This window comes from Grammomys surdaster, unplaced genomic scaffold (assembly GCF_004785775.1).
Source record: "Grammomys surdaster isolate TR1022 unplaced genomic scaffold, NIH_TR_1.0 949, whole genome shotgun sequence".
Taxonomy (NCBI): Eukaryota; Metazoa; Chordata; class Mammalia; order Rodentia; family Muridae; genus Grammomys; species Grammomys surdaster.
In genome coordinates, this window is record NW_021605368.1 from 104,393 (window position 1) to 114,846 (window position 10,454).

The 10,454-nt window shown below is 40.8% G+C and overlaps 3 pseudogenes; 2 read left to right on the plus strand and 1 right to left on the minus strand.

Moving 5' to 3' along the window:
- The first annotated feature begins 392 nt into the window (after positions 1-392).
- LOC114634374 lies at positions 393-2,751 on the plus strand (annotated as a pseudogene).
- A 710-nt stretch (positions 2,752-3,461) lies between these two features.
- LOC114634376 lies at positions 3,462-4,423 on the plus strand (annotated as a pseudogene).
- A 3,615-nt stretch (positions 4,424-8,038) lies between these two features.
- Positions 8,039-8,892, minus strand: LOC114634382 (annotated as a pseudogene).
- Positions 8,893-10,454: the final 1,562 nt, after the last annotated feature.

Here is a 10,454-nt window from a genome sequence, read left to right on the forward strand (position 1 = left end):
TTGTTGAGGAAAGATGTAATACAACAATGACATATCCATGTTCTATGTGGTCAAAATAACTCCAAGTATGCTATAATATTCTCTATGGAATCTTAAAACATGCCTTAAGAACAGAAGGCACAGTGGTCTCCACTGGAAGAGTTTGAGTGTTCTCTGCACCACTGTTTGGAGTTCAGCTTTTGTTTTAACAGTTGTGATAATTCCCACCAGTGTCTTAAAACTTTTAATGACTTCCTCAATCCTCAAGTTCACTTTCTGATACAGTAAATCCTGGGAAAATGCACAGCTTCAGAAATAGATTTTACACTTGGTATGTTAAAGTTATCAGGGAGAATGATTTTTTTCCTCTGGGTACATCTAAGTAATGCTCAGTAAACAAGTTCATTGCCACCATGGGTGAAAAGCTGGTTCATGTCCCCTGGGAGGAAGGGTCCTGTCATCCAGTCCTTGATTTAGCCAGCCCTCTGTTAGGCAGCCTTTCCAAGGTACTTCCTATCCATGGGATTGACACTGCCCTCAGGGCTCCCAGTGCTCAGTGCTCAGAGCCAGAGGAAGGTATGTTTAGCTTCACACTGATCCTCTTCTCCAATCTACCCTCTCTTAGACGTTGGATGTTTTTTCCTTCAGATTTCCTTTTCTCCCATTTTTTCTTTCCAGATAACTAAATTGTATCTTTCTTGTTTTTCTTACCAATCCTTGTCTCTAGTTCAAAATATTTTCATACTTTTATTTGCTCATTTATTTATTCATTTGCATCTGTTGCAGACATCTCCCCATGCCCTTTATCCTTCTGTTTCCACCTGAACTATCTACAATTTCATTAGAGTTAAATCTCATACAGTTTATGCAGTATAATAAAGAGTACCTTTCTAATGTTCCTTTGAACACTCGAGCTATATGCTCATTAGCATTTACACTTAACCCATCGACTACCTCTGATGTGTTTGTGTATTTGTTAAAATATGGACATACTAACAGGTCACTGGAATGTAATGTTTTGGTGATGACTTATGGCTTATTTGATATGTAATAGAAAACATTATACATTTAGTGTATTTAGTCCAATTTGGTGTTTACTGTTGTTGATTCATTGATGCTTTATGAGATATTATTGACAGATATACATCCTATCTGTATATTGTACTATGAACTTGATTACATGCACAAGCATGACTTTCATGACATTTGCCCATAATTCCTTACTTCCATTTCTCACACATAGCTAAGAATCTTTGCATTGGGTTTGCAAATTTCTCCTCCAGATTCCATATTTGATGGTATATGTTACGTTTATCTGTGCGAGAATGCTTTATTTCACATAACACAATGATCTGAAACTCTGATCATTTCCTTACAAATAATAAAGAGTGACAGGAAAATAGATTTCTCTGAGAATGTGCTCAACACTGGGCTATGTATTGTATCAGCCATCTCTTTGTGTTCTGAATCACAGAAGCTCTACATAGGGATTGAGCCCCCAAAATGACCCAAGGGTTGGACTCAGAAACAAATTCCAATTGAAAAATCTTTCATTGAGAATTGGTTTTTTAAAATTTATTGTTTTCTTTTGTGCGTACAGTGTTTAGGTTGCATGTATGTTTGTGAAGTGTGTGAGCATGTATGTTTATGATGTGTGTGCATGTCTGATGCCACAGAAGCAGGAAAATGTATCACATCCCCTGGAAATGGACTTACAGTTGTAAGCTTCCAAGTGAGTGCTAGATTCTGCTCTGGAAGAACTCAAAGCTAGTGCACTTTACCACTGAATGATCTCTCATTTCTGTTGTGAATTTAAGGTTAAACAGCTTGGATGAGTTTTAGGGTGCAACTGAACCTCCAAAAGTGTTCAGATATATATGTTACTGTCTACTTAGGAAAGATTAGGACTTTCAAATGGAGTTTTAAAAATATATCGTGTGAAATTTGGACTCTGTTCCCGTGTCTGCTGCTGTGTCTGGTTGTCACCATGTGGGAGCTGTTTCTCAATAGGCACTACATGATATCACTGATTGGAGCCCCCAGGGCAGGATTCATCAAATTGAATGTGCAATGGAAGCTGTTAAGCAAGGTTCCTCAACAGTTGGTCTTAAGTCAAAAACTCATGCAGTGTTGGTTGCACTGAAGAGGGCACAGTCAGAGCTAGCCTCTCACCAGAAGAAAATTCTCCACGTTGACAACCATATTGGTATCTCAATTGCAGGTCTCACTGCTGATGCCAGACTGTTATATAACTTTATATGCCAAGAGTGTCTGGATTCCACATTTGTATTTGACAGGCCACTTCCTGAATCTCCCTTTATGTCTCTAATTGAATGCAAGACCCAGATCCCAACACACTGATATGGCCTGAGACCATATGGTGTTGGCCCGCTTATTGCTGGTTATGATGATATCGGTCCTCACATTTTCCAAGCCTGCCCATCTGCTAACTATTTTGACTGCAGAGCTATGTCTATCAGAGCCTGTTCTCAATTAGCTCATACTTACCTGGAGAGACTTATGTCTGAATTTATGGAGTGCAATTTGGATGAACTGGTTAAACATGGTCAGCACACCTTAAGAAAAATACTCTCTACAGAGCAGGACCTGACCACAAAGAATGTTTCCACTGGAATTGTGGGTCAAGACTTGAAATTTACAATCTATGATGGTGATATGTCTCCATTCCTGGATGGTCTTGAAGAAAGACCACAGAGAAAAGCACAGCCTTCACAGGCTGTGGAAAGAGATGATGAAATAATGGAACATTAAGTGATAAAGTTTATAAGGACCTGAGGATGTAGGGACATATACTGGTGACAATAATCTGTATTTTAAACCAACAGCTGCAGAGTATTGTGTGGTATATTTTAGAAATCATTCCAGATGTTAGTTTTCTTTAAGGAACTTCACTGAAACCACTTAATGGGATCCATTTTCATTGTAAAGGTCTACATAATCAATTCCTAGGATGTATAGGTATCTATACCAATGTTTTTATATGAAGAAAGTGTCTTTATAGTTTTAAAGACAACTGTGAAATAAAATTGTTTCACCACGAAAATATATATTTATATACAGTGTGAGCTGGAGAGATGGCTCAGAAGTCAAGAGCCCTGGCTGTTTTTCTAGACGTCTTGATTTCAATTCCCAGCAACCACTTAGTTGCTCACAACCATCTGCTATGAGATTGGATGCCCTTTTCTGGTGTGTCTGAAGATAGCTTCAGTGTACTCATATACATAAATGATAAAAATAATTCTTTAAAAATTATTCACTGTGATCTACTGAATAAAAATTCTTTATAATATGCAAGTTTGCCTTTAAGGTCATTAACATTCTGCTTCTTAATATAACAGCATTCAGAAGATTTTTGCTTTGAGTCTGCTTCCTTCAATACTTTCTATCAGTTCCCACAAACATCAGTATGCAATTAGTTTTATACTTCAACCTGATTCATTTTGACTGAAGGCCTGGCTGAGATGGTGTTTCCAAGCAACACCCTCCTGGGAGTTTTCTTCATATCCCAGCCCTGTGTGGGTGTCACAGGGAACTCATTGCTCTTCATGCTGTATGTGTACAAATTCTTGGTCAAAGCCTGCTTTAGCAGACCTATAGATACCATTTTCACGCACCTGATGATAGTCAATATGTTGACAGTCTTATTCGCATTGATACCATATATCACGTCATCCTTTGGAGTACCCAGTTTTCTGGATGATGCTGGCTGTAAGGCTGTTGCATATATCTACAGAGTCACCCGGGCTATGTCCACTTCTACCACTTCTATTCTAAGCACATTCCAAGCCATTACTATCACTCCCAGTAGTTCTAAGTGGGCGTGGCTTAAGCTTAAACTCTCAACGTGAACTTTTTGCTCTTTTCTGTTTTCCTGGTTCATCAATATGGTCATATATGTGCAACTCATTGAGACCTTGATTGTGAAAACCAACAATACTGGTGCTGATTACGGATATTCTCATGTTTACTGTGGAAGTCTTCCACTCAAGTACCCCAATCCAGGATTTTTCCTGAGCATTATCATAATAAGAGACTTGTTCTTTCTGGCCATTATGATATGGACCAGCCTCTACATGGTGACCCTCCTCTACAGGCACCGCAAAAGAACTCAGCATCTCCGCAAGCAAAGTCTCTCCTCCCAGAGGTGTCCTGAACAAAAAGTCACGCACACAATCCTGTTGCTTGCAAACTGCTTTGTGTTCTTTTATTTGTTGAACAACTTTTTCACCATTTATGATAGCTTTTGTACACGTGAAAGAACCCCAAGTTTGGGAGTAATTATCGCTATCTTGGCATCATTTTACCCCACTCTCTGTCCATTTTTACTGATGAACACTAATAAAATTATTTCACAGTGTATTTCTTCCTTACCTGTTTTCAGAGAACCATTGGTGAGCAATATCATGCCCAGGTGTTTCCATGAACAAATCTAGAGATTTTCGTGAAATGTTGGAATTTCAGTGCTCTTGAGTGCTTTGTATGGTCCCAATTAGAATTCTTACAAGTAGTAAATTTTGATGTTATAGATTTTAATATTTTGGGTCAATAAAAAACACATCCACACCACTTCAACAGTTTTCATATTTATTGTCCATTGAAATTATAATACTTTGAAGCTTGTAAAATAAAAACTGGACTTGTTATTCTCCACATACGTGCCATCATAAACACACACACACACACACACACACACACACACACACACACACACACACTGTGCACTTGATCATAACATGTACCTACACACACAAACATAAATAGATAGATAGGTAGAGAGATAATAGATAAATAGATGATAGATTTTTTTTCAGATTGTTTTTTATTTTGACACTTTGAAAAGTTTTTCTTTCACTTGTACTTTGTTTTGTTTTGCTTTGTGTTTTGAGACAGGGTCTCTGTAGGTAGCCCTATCTTCTTTATGGAACTCACTATGTAGACCAGGCTAGCCTCTGCCTCCTGATGGCTGAGCATGACGATGTGTCCTACAACACAAGAGAATTTTATAAATATTTTTAATGCTATTCTATGATGTTATTCTTCTTAAAATTTGTATTTAGAAGACTGTAAATATTTGTGTCTTAGATAAAATTTCTTTTAAATGGTCATTTTCATTTCTTTTGTTGTTGTTCAAAGCTCTAGCCTTCTCTTTTTTTTTTGGATATTTTATTTACATTTTAGATGCAATCCCCTGTCCCCATTTCTTACCACATGAGAACCCCCTATCCAACCCCCACTCCTACTGCTTCTATGAGGATGTGCCACTACCCATTTCCACTACTACCCCCCCACCCACAAATTCCCACACACTAGGGGCCAGCCTTCATCAGACCAAGGATCTCCTCTCCCCTCTATACCCAACAAGGCCATCCTCGAAATACATACAGCTGGAGTCATAGGTCCTTCCCTATGTGCTCCCAGGCTGGTGGTTTATACCCTGGGAGCTCTGGTTTGTTGATATTTTTGCCCTCCCCATGGGGCTCCAAACCCTTTCAGCTCCTTCAGCTCCTTCCCTCTAACCCCTCCATTGGGAACCCCTTCATCAGTTCAATGGTTAGCTGTGAACATCTGCCTCTGTATACGTCAGACTCTGGCAGACCTCTAAGGACACAGCTATATCAGGCTCCTGTTAGCATGCACTTCCTGGCATCCACATCAGTGTCTAGCTTTGGTGACTGCACATGGGTAGGACACCAAGGTAGAACAGTCTCCAGATGATCCCTCCTTCAGTTTCTGTCCCATGCTTTGTATTCATATTTGCTCCCATTTGTATTTTGTTACTCCTTCTAAGAAGGACCAAAGTACCCACACTTTGGTCTTTTTTCTTCATGAGCTTCATGTGGTCTGTGAGTTGCATCGTGGGTATTGCCAGCTTTAGGGCTAATGTCCAATTATTAGTGAGTGCATCCCATGTGTGTTCTTTTGTGATTGGATTACCTCACTCAGGATGATACTTTCTAGTTCCATCCATTTGCCTCAGATTTCTCAAATTCTGTTTTTTTTAATAGCTGAGTAATACTCCATTGTGTACATGTACCACATTTTCTGTATCCATTCCTCTGTTGAAGGATGCCTGGGTTCTTTCCAGCTCCTGGCTATTATAAATAAGGCTGCTATGAACTTAGTGGAGCATATGTCCTTGTTATCTGTTTGCGCATCTTCTGGGTATATGCCCAGGAGCGGTATAGCTGGATCCTCAGATAATGTTATGTCCAATTTTCTGAGTTGGAGTTCTTTTTGTATCCCAGATACTAAATCCCTGTTGAAGTACAGCTGGTAAATATTCTGCTGCTTTCTGTAGGCATCCTGTTAACTCGGGTTGTCAGATTCCTGAAATCAGTACTTTACTCACTGAGCCATTTTGATGCCCCCCACACAGTTTTTAATATATTGTCATAATTAATTGATATCATCCTGTAATAGGAAAGAATACTGAAGCAAGGTAATTAGACTTTCTAAAACCACACAGCCTTGAAATTGCACAATGCTGATTTTTTAAACTCAATTGAGAAACACAAATGCTGTATTTTATTTTATTCAGTTTTCTGCTCCAATGTAAATATTTTTGAAGTCTGTTATTACTTAAATGTTAAATATAAACCAGGAAGTGGTGTAGCACACTTGCACTCTGGAGGCACAGGAAGCAGAGGAGGCAGGTGAATCTCTGAATTTGAGGCCAGCGGGTACCAGGGAAAGTTGCAGGACAGCCAGGGCTACACAGAGAAACCTTGTCTAGAAAAACCAAAAAAACAAACAGACAAATTTTAAACGTACCCTCAATGGTCCAAGAGTTGAAATCTTGGTCCTCATGTGGCACTATGAGTGAAACATTTTATAGGTATAGCCTAATGGAGAGTCTTTAAGATATCTTCCATTAACATAGTAAGTCAAAGGACAGCCTGGGCTGCAGGATACCTATTTCAACAAAACAAAAACCCTTAACAATTAGTAGTTGTTGGGGTAAGGAATCATTTTCTTCACTGTGATAGAATTGGTAAATTGTATTTACTCCAGGAAATTTCCTCCCACCCATGCTATGGCAAGAAATCTTACCTGGAAAAATTACTCAGCAATTTGAGTGTTGCTGCTGTTGCTGCTGCTGCTGCTTGTTCCAGCTTCTGCTGGTGCTTTCTGCTTTCTGCTTGCTGCTGTTGCTGCTTGTTCCGCTGTTTGCTGCTGCTTACTGTTTGCTGCTGCTGCTGCTTACTGTTTGCTGCTGGTGGTCCTTGCTGCCTGTTGCTTACTATTTGCTGCTTGCTGCTTGATAATTGCTGCTGCTGCTTACTTTTTACTGTCAAATACAGTGGGCCACACACAAGAAGTTATGAAAGGGTGCAGACTTGATAACAATGGTCCAGGGGAGAAGGAAAAAAAAAAAGAAAAGAAAATGGAGGTGAAACATGACTGAAAGTTATTATTTATTTATTTGTTTTTTTTTAAATAGAGTCTCATTATTATGTAGCCCTGGATATCCTGAAACTTGGTATGCAATAGATCAGGCTGGCATCAAACTTACAGAGATATGCCTACCTCTGGCTCCTGAGGGCTGGGATTAAAGGCATGTATCACTACACAAGGCCTGAAATTTATTACATGAACACATCTCTCAAACAATTGAAAAAAATCTGGTTGTCTGAAGCAGGGTTTCTCTAAATAGGCCTGGCCTTCCTGAAACTCAATCTGTAGATCATGCTGGCCTTGAACTCAGAGATCTCCCTGCCTCTGCCTCCTCAGTGCTGAGACTAAAGGTGCACACCACCACTTTCTGGTTTTAAACATTAAGAATTTGTAAAACATTAATATACAAGAAGAGCTTAAAAACACTAAACTATTGTTCCTCCAAGCATCATAAGTTTAAAATTCCTGGTGTTTTCCCTCCTGTGTTAGTTTAAGAATGTCTCTCCTTGATAAGCCTTCAGTGTACTCCACAGCAAGAAAGATGAATTCACAGGTTCTTGTGACTGTAGATGGGGAAGAAGACTTGTGAGAGGTGACAGATGTTCATCAATGGATCAGCAAACAGACTGGACACTCCAAGTACCTAAAAGCAGGAGCTCAGAGTCCTGTAGTTCTGAAAGGTAAGCACCAAGGGACTCAGGGAGGAGAAACAAACTTCAGGGAGTGTGCTGTAAAATATGTAGATTTAATTGAGAAAATAAAAGGGGATGAAGTCACTCACCAAGAGTAGGATCCTATGAGTGACCCTCATCTCTGGGGAGGTCCTGTGGGTGAGGCTGCAACTTTAAACATGTTGGACCCTCTGGAGGTGTCTGTGCAGGAGACATATCATACACATGCTGGCTACCACCATAAGTGTCATCAGCAGGGCACCCAGAATGGCTAATGGGATTGCACACAATTCAGACAAGGCAACCACATACTGGCAAGCATGACATTCTTCATTGAGGAATCACTACTGTTATCCCCAACGACTTTTATCTCAATAGGAGAGATGGTGCTGATGACAAGATTGAATATCCAGCAGAAGAAGCAGGAGAAGCCAACATGCCTATGAACCCAGCATCTGAGTCTTGTCCACATTCTGTGCCTGGGGCTGACTGTGACTGCCTGAAAACAGCTCAGCAAGCTGGTGCTGCAGAGCAAAAGGTCTCGAGACACCCTATGGAAGTAAAAGAAGATTTGACACCCAGAACCTTCCAGGACATGCACCAGTCCCAAAACTTCCATAACCTCCTGTGCCCCCTTGGAGAGAAGAACCAAGAAATTGGCCAGAGCCAAGTTGGACAGAATGAGCTCTGAAGGTTTCGGTCTGTGTCCTGTGAGAAGGACGAAGCTATGCATGAACAGCAAGTAAGTATTAGCCAGCAGGCCTAGGCCCATCGGCAACAGGAATACAACCTTCAAGACCATATCATCAACAGTTATTTGCACCATGTTTGTGGAGGCTTATCGTCAAGGTTGTGTCCTGGAAGAGAAAAACATTGATATTACTGTGCATAGGTTATGACTACCCAGTGAATCCAAGCATTTTATTAATTTATTTTTATGTGTATAAGGAGATGTCGGGGTGTCACATGTGTGTGCACATATATGTATGAGTGCCTCACAAGACTAGGGAGGCCAGAGGTCAACATTAGGTGGCTTTCTCTGCTGTGTTCCACCTTGTATTTTTTAAGACAAGGTCTCTCACTTAATCTGGAGCTCATTGACTGACAAACTAACTAGCCAGTAATCTCTAAGCACCCTTTTCACTTTATATCCCCAGTAGTCAATATCTCATCTGTTTTTTATGTGGGTCTGGAAGACTCTAATTTGGGCCCTCGTGCTTGCAGTATAAGCTCTTTGCCAACTCAAAGTCCTCAGGGCTCAAAGTCTTCTTTTCTTAAAAGATCAAACTACTATATATATGTAGCAGGCCTAGTCCAGGAATGCTCTTTGGTTTGTGGTTCAGTCTCTGTGAGCCCACATGAGCCCAGGTAGGCCCCGTAAACATATGTAACAGATGTGTAGCTTGGTCTTCAAGTGGATCTCCGCAACAGTTGGAATGGGGCCTGTCTCTTACTATGACTCTGTTGCTTGCCTTTAGATCCCTTTCCCCAGACGGGCTGCCTTGTTTGGCCTTAGTGGGAAAGGATGCACTTAGTCTTGATGACACTTGATGTGCCAAGGGTGGTTGCTATGGGTGGGGGAACTAGGAGGACGGAGGGATGGAAGTGAGGGCACTCTGCCTCTCTGAGGAGAATGGGAGGGGGAATGGGAGAAGGAGGACAGGAGGCTGGGAGAGTGGGAGGGTGGGACTGGGAGAGGAGGGGCTGTCATCAGGATGTAAAGTGAATACATACATACATACATACATACATACGATTAAACAGAAGAGTTGAAAGTAAATATCAGTTGGTAGAGTGCTTGACTGGCTTATGCAAAACTCTTGAATTTTATCAACAGCACCTTGTAAACCAGACATGTGGTACACAACAGCAATCCCAGCACTCAGGTGATAGGTATTGAAGGATCCAGAGTCAAGTCCTGCAGAGGATGTGATAAATTCTAGGGCAGCCTGGGCTGCGTGAGACCTTGTCTCAATTATTAAATAGAAATAAAGTGAACAAATAAAAGCTGAGTAGGTGGGGATGGACAGCTGGCTTAGTAGTTAAGACCACCAGCTGCTGACCACTGGCTGCCCTTCCAGAAGACATGGATTGACCACCAACACCCACATGTAGGCTCACAGCTGCCTCTAATTCCAGCTCCAGAAGATTCTGTACCTCTGGTCTCCAGGCACCTGAACTCTTGTGCACATATCCACACATGTACACGTAACTACTTTATAGTTTTTGTTCTAATTAAACTGAAAGTCACTGAGAAGTTTTCTGACACTTGAACTTCAATTCAGTAGTTATAAAGATATGGCTTGCTTCTGGTCTGGGCCCAAGCACCGAGCAGGTCCCAGGCAGCAGCTCTAAAGCCAATCTCACCAAACCCAGAGGAAGCAGGAT